The sequence below is a fragment of the Bombina bombina genome, unplaced genomic scaffold (genome assembly GCF_027579735.1).
Source record: "Bombina bombina isolate aBomBom1 unplaced genomic scaffold, aBomBom1.pri scaffold_2001, whole genome shotgun sequence".
Classification (NCBI taxonomy): domain Eukaryota; kingdom Metazoa; phylum Chordata; class Amphibia; order Anura; family Bombinatoridae; genus Bombina; species Bombina bombina.
In genome coordinates this window covers 32,390-44,141 of record NW_026512221.1, presented here as the reverse complement: position 1 = coordinate 44,141, position 11,752 = coordinate 32,390, and the positions used below count along the sequence as shown (strand labels likewise).

The following is an 11,752-nucleotide window of genomic DNA, read 5'->3' as shown; positions in this document are numbered from 1 at the left end:
TTCAAATTTACTTTGATTACATAGTTTACTTTGTTTTCTTGGTATCCTTTGTTGAGCCTACCTACGTATTCTTTTAAACATAGTTTACCCAATTGAATGATGCAAATTTGAAAAAAGAAGTAAATTGGAAAATTATTTAAAATTGTAGGTTGTATCTAAATAAGGAAATTAAAAAAATTGGGTTCATGTTCCTTGAAGTTTAAGCAGCGTAGGAAATAGCAGATAACCTCATGAGTGAAAATTCAATAAATCTAAATATTTTCTGTTGTTGGTTTTTTTTTGTGAACGATTCATCTGATACTAATTCTTCTACTATGCACATGGGATGGGCATGATATGTTGTGTAGTGCATGTATGAAAGTACTGTAAAGATATTTTATGATTATTAAACAGACAAAAATGAACATATTTTACAGCTGAAGGTCGAGCTTTCACCTACAGTCACTGATCACCCTAAGACATCTCCCGAAAAGAAGACCAACACTTATAAAGAGTAAGAAAAAAACATAATTATATGTGTATATATATATATATATATATATATATATATATATATATATATATATATATATATATTAATTAATAAATAATTTGCAATGTAAAAAAAATTGTAATACTATTTATTTTATTTTTTATTTTGCCAACTTTTCCTGTAATGTAACTATGAAATATGTATGCTTTAAATTCAGTTGGGAATGGAAAAGGCAACTCAACAATTCCCAAGCCGTATTCTGCTATTGGCACCAGCTGCTCAACTGAATAGATAAGCTACTTTATGATCATCTATCATCTATCTATCTATCTATCTATCTATCTATCTATCTATCTATCTATCTATCTGTCTAATCTATCAAGGTAGATGATAGATAGATAGATAGATAGATAGATAGATAGATAGATAGATGATAGATAGAGCGAGCTGTGGTTAGGAAGATTTGGAAGCAGAGTTGCAGCTACCTGAAGACAGAGTAATTTCAGGTCATGAACCTTTTAGGTTGTGGTGGGGCTAAGAGTATTGTGGACAATGTTAGAGTGGTACAGAATATGGCTAGACATTTAACTATTTCACAAAAAAATAAAAAATGGGGCATTTATAAGTCAGAAGGAACTACAGGAGAGATGAGGGATAATGAGGCAAAGCCAAACTTACAAAAAATATTGAAAGATATGAAGAAAAACATGTAATGTAAATGTATACAGTACTTCCTGTAAATAATAGATATCACCACAAACTCAAACACAAAAATCTTCCTTTTATTATAGGTCTCCTATTCCTAAAATAGATGAAAGACGACATCAATTTCTACTTGCAACACACTGTCCGGCTTCAGTAAATTTACCTGCGCTGTTAGCAAAGGCAGAGAAAGAAGCAAAGACATCTGCTAAAGCAACACCAACCTCTGTTAAAGCAAAAGAGGACACCAGCCCTGCTAAATCTATTGTAACCAAATCCCAGGAAGAATATATTATGAGCATGAATGTAAGAAAATACTATTAGATGTTTTATGATTATTAACTTTCATAAATATAACATATTTTACAGGTAAAAGTTGAGCGTGAACAAGCAATAAATGATACCCCTAAGACGTCAACCAAAGACAAGATGATCACATTTAAAGAGAACCACCTTTAGAAATGCTAGTAATTTAATAATTGTTCTGGGTTTTAGAAAGAGAGAGAAAAATAAATGATGTTTATGTGTTATCCGTACCCAGATGATCCATATGTTTATAGTAGGCCCTTAGTAAAGCTCACTGATACTTAAAGGGACACTGTAGTGAGAAAACAAAGTACAATATTTGTACACTTGACATCACTGGCTGTGCACAGTATATGGTATACACCTAACCTCACTGGCTGTGTACAGTATATGGTGTACAACTGACATCATTGGCTGTGCACAGTATATAGTATACACCTGATATCACTGGCTGTGCACAGAATATAGTATACACCTGACATCACTGGCTGTGCACAGAATATAGTATACACCTGACATCACTGGCTGTGCACAGTATATAGTATACACCTGACATTACTGGCTGTGCACAGTATATGGTATACACCTGACACCACTGGCTGTGCACAGTATATGGTATACACCTGACATCACTGGCTGTACACACAGTATATGGTATACACCTGACATCACTGGCTGTGCACAGAATATGGTATACACCTGACATCACTGGCTGTACACAGTATATGGTATACACCTGACATCACTGGCTGTACACAGTATATGGTATACACCTGACATCACTGGCTGTACACAGTATATGGTATACACCTGACATCACTGGCTGTACACAGTATATGGTATACACCTGACATCACTGGCTGTACACAGTATATGGTATACACCTGACATCACTGGCTGTACACAGTATATGGTATACACCGGACATCACTGGCTGTGCACAGAATATAGTATACACCTGACATCACTGGCTGTACACAGTATATGGTATACACCTGACATCACTGGCTCTGCACAGTATATGGTATACACCTGACATCACTGGCTGTGCACAGTATATAGTATACACCTGACATCACTGGCTGTGCATAGTACAGGTTGCCCTCGGTTTACGACGGTTCAATTTGCGCCATTTCAGAATAACGCCCTTTTTTTTGCTATTGAAAAGCATTGACTGCTATTGAAAGCATTAGCACATGCATACATTAAAATAGCCAGTAGGTGGAGCTGTCCGCTCGTGTTGCAGCAAACACATGCAAAGAAAAGCAAGCCAGACATGATCAATGGATCAGCTTTCAAAGGAACAAGAACTAGCAGCCACTTCCCTTAGCTGCAGACTCAATGCAGAGAACTGTTTGCAGAAAAAGGCAAGTAAAAAAAACGTTTTTCTTAATTAACCCTTTAAGGACACAATTTTCAGTTTGCTCAATTGTTTTATGACGGAAAAATTCCGTCATATGTCCTTAAGAGGTTAAACTTAGTTTGATGATGATACAGTCTGTTGTGTGATTAAATACAGGCAGGCTGAAATCAGTGTATAACCAGACCTGAGCAATGGAGCCATTTTTAAATGAACAGCTGCAGAAAAATGCAAGTAAAAAAACGTTTTTCTTCATTAAACTTAGTTTGATGATGATACAGTCTGTGTTTGTGTGATAATTTTATTAGGTGCAGTTTAGCAAATGTTTTTGTTCATTAAACTTAGTTTGATGATGATACAATCTATTTTATTAGGTTAATAATGCTGTTTCATTTTTAAAGTCTTCATTTCAAAGCTTTAAAAATAATGTATTAGGTGTTACTTATGTCAATTTTGAGAGGGGCCTGGAACCTAAATCCCTCACTTCCCATTGACTTACATTATAAACTGGGTTTCAATTTACAACTGTTTCGATTTAAAACCATTCCTTCTGGAACCTAACCCCAGCGTAAACTGAGGGCTACCTGTATATGGTATACACCTGACATCACTGGCTGTGCACAGTATATGGTATACACCTGACATCACTGGCTGTGCACAGTATATGGTATACACCTGACATCACTGGCTGTGCACAGTATATGGTATACACCTGACATCACTGGCTGTACACAGTATATGGTATACACCTGACATCACTGGCTGTGTACAGTATATGGTATACACCTGACATCACTGGCTGTACACAGTATATAGTATACACCTGACATCACTGGCTGTGTACAGTATATGGTGTACACCTGACATCACTGGCTGTGCACAGTATATGGTGTACACCTGACATCACTGGCTGTACACAGTATATGGTGTACATCTGACATCACTGGCTGTACACAGTATATGGTATATACATCTGACATCACTGGCTGTGTACAGTATATGGTATACACCTGACATCACTGGCTGTGCACAGTATATGGTGTACACCTGACATCACTGGCTGTACATAGTATATAGCATACACCTGACATCACTGGCTGTACACAGTATATGGTATACACCTGACATCACTGGCTGTGTACAATATATGGTATACACTTGACATAACTGGCTGTGCACAGTATATGGTATACACCTGACATCACTGGCTGTACACAGTATATAGTATACACCTGACATCACTGGCTGTGTACAGTATATGGTGTACAAACACAGAGGAAGGTTGGTATAAGAAATACCAAAATTCCCAAAGTATGCAATTTAAGCACTCTAGGCCCTAACTAAGGAACAGAAATTCCTAACAGGATTTTAAAATATAAGCTTTATTAAGTTTAAAGCATAAAAAACCAAAGTTGTTTGGTTAATAAATACCTGATACCTGGATCAATGTGATGAGTTATATAATAGATCACAAATTATAATAATTCGGCCTCTATAGATTACCAATTACTGTGATCTAAATAGTAACCAATTATGGTTGCTCTATAATGCTAAATTCTAATATTAGGTGTTGTTACAGAACTAGTATCCTGACTTAAATGTCAGTTGCATTACCTGCTAGGTACTGACTCGAATATACTCCAAGAAGTATGATGATGTGTTCAGTTAAAGCTAAATCCACACATATGTGTATATAAAGGAGTATTTTAGTGATATATATGTGACCCACTATCTTCTTGATATATATTATCAAGATTGTGTATAGAGTGGTAGTAACTAAAAAAGATTATATATAGAAAGGTAGTACCTGGATTAATTACCACTCACAATGTACACTTGTGGTATATAAGGATTATCAAAATCTCCTTTTAACAATAAGGATGGATCTAGACTTGTATATAGTTGGTATAATAACCGTTATACTAAAGATAAAGTCTAACCACACAGTTTATAAGTGACTATGTTAGTAAACTTGTTTATATGATGTAGTATCCCTTCCAATTAAGGGTTAATGAAATCAGACACGTTTTGTTGGTAAAGTTTTAATAATCATAAATTCAACATGAGTGAAGGTTAGTTCTCACCTTAAGATTAATATCAAACACTAGGTAAAGTCATTTAAATTCTGCTGACATCATCTTAAAATATTTTTGATATATATTTTTTTCATATATCTGCAGCCTGTGCTTCAAGTAGCTGATTATAATAAATAATATTCAAGGGTAGAGTGTTCCTAATCTTAAACTCTAGTACCAACAGAATAGCACAATAAATGAAATAAAACACAGAGTAGGTATTAGTGTGCTTTCTGCAAATAAATTGTATGTAATGAAAAGTTAGTACTGATATGCTTTTTGTGAATAGCTCATGTTCTCTAAATGACTACCACTGTCACGTCACTAGTAATGTGTAATACGCTCAGATAGGGAATCTAGTAATGTCTGTATAATCACTATGAGCATATTAACTGCCTTAATATGAAATATCTCGGCTGTTATTGTAGGTTTAACATACGGACAGTAGATTTTACCATGGCATAATTGTTGCTAATAGTATAATGTGGCCACCGCTGCAGTAATGAAGTGGTCAGAATAACACACACTAACCACACGTTCTATTTATACCACGATCATTCAGATGATTTTAGCAGTTAGATTAAATCTGGCACAATCAAGGCTATGTAAATAATTGAATGTAAATATAAATAATTAGCGGCAAAATGATTTTATTATATATCAATATCTTAGCTGCTATTCATAGTCTGTTGTTTGAATAATTTATATCCATATAGCTTAATCCACTGCTGGTGCAAGTGCGGCTTGTGCTGTAATGAACGAGTGGTCAGGAAAGTAATCACTCCCCTTCGGTTAGGTTAGGTCCGCAGTCATACAATTTATATTAACAACTATACTAAGTCTGGCACAACCCAGACTGTGCACAACATTATAGCTATCCTATTGTGAATATTGTGAATGTGTTAACTGATGTAATCGTCATCAGAGTAATTAGCATACACACACCAGTAACATTGCTAGTACTAAGGTGCAGCCTGCACTGTAATAGTAAACAGATGGGGAGGTGTCACAAGTAGGTTTTCCTGAGATAAGTCCGTCCTCATGGCTCTAGTGTCCTTGCTAGATAGGGTAGCACAAAACGATCCCCTCATCTCCGATTGTAGCGTGTCTGACAGATTGAGAAAACAGTTAGCCATCTGCCGGTCCAGGTCCTGGAGCAAAGTAAATAGTAGCTCTGGATTCTCCTCCATAATTCTCATTACAGTATGAAGATACATATTTGTTGGTCATAATCAGAGGAAGATTATATTACCTTAAGGGATGAGTTCCAATTAATTTTCATTGGGAGATCAAACTGAGTCTCTGTTTTGAGAGGGATTAATTCTCTCATATATTCACTGTAACATGCACTACACAAATCTCTATATAACACCGAAGTCAGATTAGGGGAAGGGACAATTTCCCTCTCCCGAATTTCATATCATCACTGAGCATTAGAAAAAATAGTAATGTTATATTTCTATATTGTTTTATCCACATATATAATCACTATATTCACAAATGGAGTGCATCATACATTCTTCTAATTCTACACAAATGATATCAAGGGTTGTCACCTATAATTAAATAAAACTCATATAGTCTTTAGTGCTCAAGACCTGGCAGACTACTTTTTAAACAAAACACATACTATCCGAAGCAACATCCCAACACCAACCTGCAATACTCCAACAACAGGCCCAATTACTCCCTCTGCCACCCTCTGTAACTTCCATCCAACCACTAAGAATTAAGTTTCTTCCTTACTATCTTCCTCACGCCTCACTACTTGCCCACTCGACCCTATCCCTTCCCATCTAATTCCCTCCCTATCTTCCACCCACACTCCTGCTCTTACCCACATCTTCAACCTATCTCTCTCTACTGGCTCATTCCCATCTTCTTTCAAACACGCAAAAGTCACTCTCATACTCAAAAAACCCTCCCTCAACCCTAATTCTCCTGAAAGCTACCGCCCCATATCACTGCTTCCACTAACATCAAAACTCCTTGAAAAACTAGTTTACAATCGCCTAACCCACTTCCTGTCTGCCAACTCCTTGCTTGACCCACTGCAATCCGGATTCCGCCCAAAACACTCAACTGAGACTGCCCTTACCAAGGTCACAGACGATCTTCTCTCTGCTAAAAATATTGGCCACTACTCTATACTCATCTTACTTGACCTCTCAGCTGCCTTCGACACAGTTGACCACCCCCTCCTCCTACAGACCCTTAGCTCTTTTGGCCTTTGTGACACTGCTCTTTCCTGGATTCACTCCTATCTATCTCACAGGTCTTTTTCTGTGTCATTTGCCGGCGACTCCTCCTCTCCTATGCCTCTGTCTGTTGGAGTACCTCAAGGATCTGTTCTGGGTCCTCTACTCTTCTCCATCTATACTTCTTCGCTGGGTAAACTTATCAACAGTTATGGTTTCAAATATCACCTCTATGCTGATGACACCCAGATCTACTTCTCCACCCCTGCTCTCTCTCCCTCTGTCCTCTCTCATGTCAGCAACTGCTTATCTGGTATTTCTTCCTGGATGGCCTCTCACCACCTAAAGATTAACATGTCCAAGACCGAGCTCCTTCTAATCCCCCCTCAAGCTCTACGCCGACTTCTGACTTCTCTATCCCTGTTGACGGCATCACCATTTCCCCATCGCCCCAAGTCTGCTGCCTCGGAGTCACACTTGACTCAAACCTATCCTTCATCCCCCATATCCAATCGCTTTCTACATCATCTACGCAATATTTCCAAAATTCTCCCTATTCTGAGCGCTGACACCACAAAGCAAATAATCCACTCCCTTGTTATCTCCCGACTTGACTACTGCAACAACCTACTCACTGGCCTTCCTCTTTCCCGCCTCTCCCCCCTTCAATCCATCCTAAATGCCTCTGCCAGGCTGATCCACCTTTCCTGTCGATCTGTATCTGCTGCACCTCTCTGTGAGTCCCTTCATTGGCTCCCCATTAACAGCAGAATTAAATTCAAAATTCTCACCCTTACATACAAAACTCTCACCAATGCCGCTCCCCTCTACCTATCCTCTCTAATACACACGTATACTCCAGCCCGTCCACAAAGATCCAACAATGATCTGCTCCTTGCATCCGCAACTATCACCTCCTCTCATGCTAGACTGCAGGACTTCTGTTGTGCAGCACCTACCCTCTGGAACACTCTCCCTCGTGCTGTCAGGCTTCGCCCTAATCTTTCTTCCTTTAAATGCTCCCTGAAGACTTTTCTGTTCAGGGAAGCCTACCACCCAACTCAATAATAAATTAATTTCACTTACCTAATATTTCCCTCATCTAGCTCTGTATTAACATCCTTCTCAATCTTGCAGTCCTCGCCTCCTGTTTCTCAACCTCCTACCCTTCTAGATTGTAAGTTCCCACGGGAATAGGGCCCTCAATCCCTCCTGTATGTGCTTGTAAATTTTGTCCTGTATCTTACAAGTTTTGTATTGTTTTATTTAAATGAATTGTATCCATGGACAGTGCTGCGGAATATGTTGGCGCTTAATAAATAAAGTATAATAATAATATAGTGGGTTCTATTGGTTTTGTTTGTTTTTGTTTTTATTATTTATTCATTTTCCAGTTACACACATTTACACTTATTCTTGTTCACAATGAGGGCTATTCGCCCGATGTTCACCATTATAATTCGTTATTTTCCCTTCACAGGGCTTTGGACACAAGTGACTTGGTTTTTTCCCCTCCCCCTCTTTTTTCATAGTTCTATAGTTACTTTCTGAATATATTATAACTCTTATATAGTCCTTAATTCATATATGATGAATAGGACCTATATGAACATCTACAATCCAGGATAAGATATAACTACCAAGAGTTTCGTAATATATAACTGAATATACGGTTTCAACTCGTTCTAAGTATTGACCCCTTATGTAATTTCCTGGCTGTGATTTTTTTGGGGCATCATACGAATTATGTACTCTTTATTGGTTCAACTTATTATTCTATGTCATGCACATGAGTACGATTGAACCATCAATAGTCTTGCAACATATTAAAGTACATAGGAATGTAATATTTCAAACCAAATATACAATTATGTGAAGATACCCTCAATATACAGATTCCGATTCGTTATATTTGATATATACAAAGGGAATAACTCACTCTATCTGATCCCTAATAGCGATTAGAAGCGCTGAATATACAATGTATTATTCTAATTTACTATTCGCTAAACAGGCTGTCTGTCTAGATTTCCATTCATGACAGAAACACCTATCACTGTGGAGCGGGGGTGGGACTTCCGATCTACAGGGTTTAAATCCCCACAAACTCGGCAGCTTGCTGCCTTTGATAAAGCCCTATCGGGCGAAACGCGTCAGGGGAGAGTGTTGAACTCGTTCACACTCTATCTTTATGTAATTATATTTGCCCGGGACCCTGAAACGATGTGTTGCTCTAGCTAAAAATATATAACTTAATATGTGTTTAGTCTGGGTTTTGCCAGACCTACCATTACTAGTAGTTAATTGTAGACGAAATATCGGAATGATTGTGACCTAAACCTAACTTCAGTGGAGTGTCCGTTGTCCTATTCTGTTTACTATTACAGTGCAGGCTGCACCGTAGTACTAGCAATGTTACTGGTGTGTGTATGCTAATTACTCTGATGACGATTACATCAGTTAACACATTCACAATTCACCATAAGTAACTTTGTGCACAGTCTGGGTTGTGCCAGACTTAGTATAGTTGTTAATATAAATTGTATGACTTCGGACCTAACCTAACCGAAGGGGAGTGATTACTTTCCTGACCACTCATTCATTACAGCACAAGCCGCACTTGTACCAGCAGTGGATTAAGCTATACAGATATAAATTATTCAAACAACAGACTATGAATAGCAGCTAAGATATTGATATATAATAAAATAATTTTGCTGCTAATTATTTATATTTACATTCAATTATTTACATAGCCTGGATTGTACCAGATTTAATCTAACTGCTAAAATCATCTGAATGATCGTGGTATAAATAGAACATATGGTTAGAGTGTGTTATTCTGACCACTTCATTACCGCAGCGGTGGCCACATTATACTATTAGCAACAATTATGCTATGGTAAAATCTACTGTCCGGATGTTAAACCTACAATAACAGCCAAGATATTTCATATTAAAGGGACATTAAACACTTTGAGATTGTAATATAAAATGATAAATTGTATATATAAAACAACTCTGCAATATACTTTCAATATTTATTTTGTCCTCTTTGTCTGTAATTCCATTCTGAAATTGTGAGCTTTTCAGTTCCTGTTAGAAATGGAAGTGCAGAACACTGTTAAATCCAGCACAACCATTGGCTGCACACTCTAGTGACCTATTTATAACAGTCCCTAATTGGCCACAGCAGAGAAGGTAACACAAGTTACAACATGGCAGCTCCCAGTGTTTTATAGACACTAAAACTTTACACTTATTTTGTCACTTTTTAAACAACTAATGAAACTTTAAAAAATACATCTACATGTTAGTCATGGACTAATCTTTTCTGTGAATGCATCATTCTATCTAGCATGTATTTAGTGTTTAATGTCCCTTTAAGGCAGTTAATATGCTCATAGTGATTATACAGACATTACTAGATTCCCTATCTGAGCGTATTACACATTACTAGTGACGTGACAGTGGTAGTCATTTAGAGAACATGAGCTATTCACAAAAAGCATATCAGTACTAACTTTTCATTACATACAAGTTATTTGCAGAAAGCACACTAATACCTACTCTGTGTTTTATTTCATTTATTGTGCTATTCTGTTGGTACTAGAGTCTAAGATTAGGAACACTCTACCCTTGAATATTATTTATTATAATCGGCTACTTCAAGCACAGGCTGCAGATATATGAAATACGAAGACATACAATCATATGCAGTCTAAGTCAGACCGATAGAAGACAGCCGTAATATTTATGATAAAGTGTTATTAGGTGTCTGGTTCATAAGGGTCTCAAATATATTTTAAGATGATGTCAGCAGAATTTAAATGACTTTACATAGTGTTTGATATTAATCTTAAGGTGAGAACTAACCTTCACTCATGTTGAATTTATGATTATTAAAACTTTACCAACAAAACGTGTCTGATTTCATTAACCCTTAATTGGAAGGGATACTACATCATATAAACACGTTTACTAACATAGGCCTAGATTTAGAGTTCGGCGGTAGCCGTCAAAACCAGCGTTAGAGGCTCCTAACGCTGGTTTTGGCCGCCCGCTGGTATTTGGAGTCAGTGATTAAAGGGTCTAACGCTCACTTTGCAGCCGCGACTTTTCCATACCGCAGATCCCCCTCCGCCATTTGCGTAGCCTATCTTTTCAATGGGATCTTTCTAACGCCGGTATTTAGAGTCGTTTCTGCAGTGAGCGTTAGAGCTCTAACGACAAAATTCCAGCCGCCTGAAAATAGCAGGAGTTAAGAGCTTTCTGGCTAACGCCGGTTTATAAAGCTCTTAACTACTGTACCCTAAAGTACACTAACACCCATAAACTACCTATGTACCCCTAAACCGAGCTCCCCCCACATCGCCGCCACTCGATTAAAAATTTTAACCCCTAATCTGCCGACCGCCACCTACGTTATACTTATGTACCCCTAATCTGCTGCCCCTAACACCGCCGACCCCTGTATTATATTTATTAACCCCTAACCTGCCCCCCACAACATCGCCGCCAGCTACTTAAAATAATTAACCCCTAATCTTCCGACCGCAAAGCGCCGCCACCTAAGTTATCCCTATGTACCCCTAATCTGCTGCCCCTAACACTGCCGACCCCTATATTATATTTATTA

The 11,752-nt window shown here is 37.7% G+C and overlaps 1 long non-coding RNA gene across 2 annotated transcripts in view; it reads left to right on the top strand.

The window, feature by feature from the left end:
* Positions 1 to 78: 78 nt before the first annotated feature.
* Positions 79 to 11,752, top strand: part of LOC128644179 (uncharacterized) — a 36,053-nt gene continuing 24,379 nt past the window's right edge. For both annotated transcript variants that reach the window (XR_008399944.1, XR_008399945.1), the window contains exons 1-2: positions 79 to 493; positions 1,264 to 1,480. This is a non-coding gene — a long non-coding RNA (uncharacterized LOC128644179). The remainder of the gene's footprint in view (positions 494 to 1,263; positions 1,481 to 11,752) is intronic.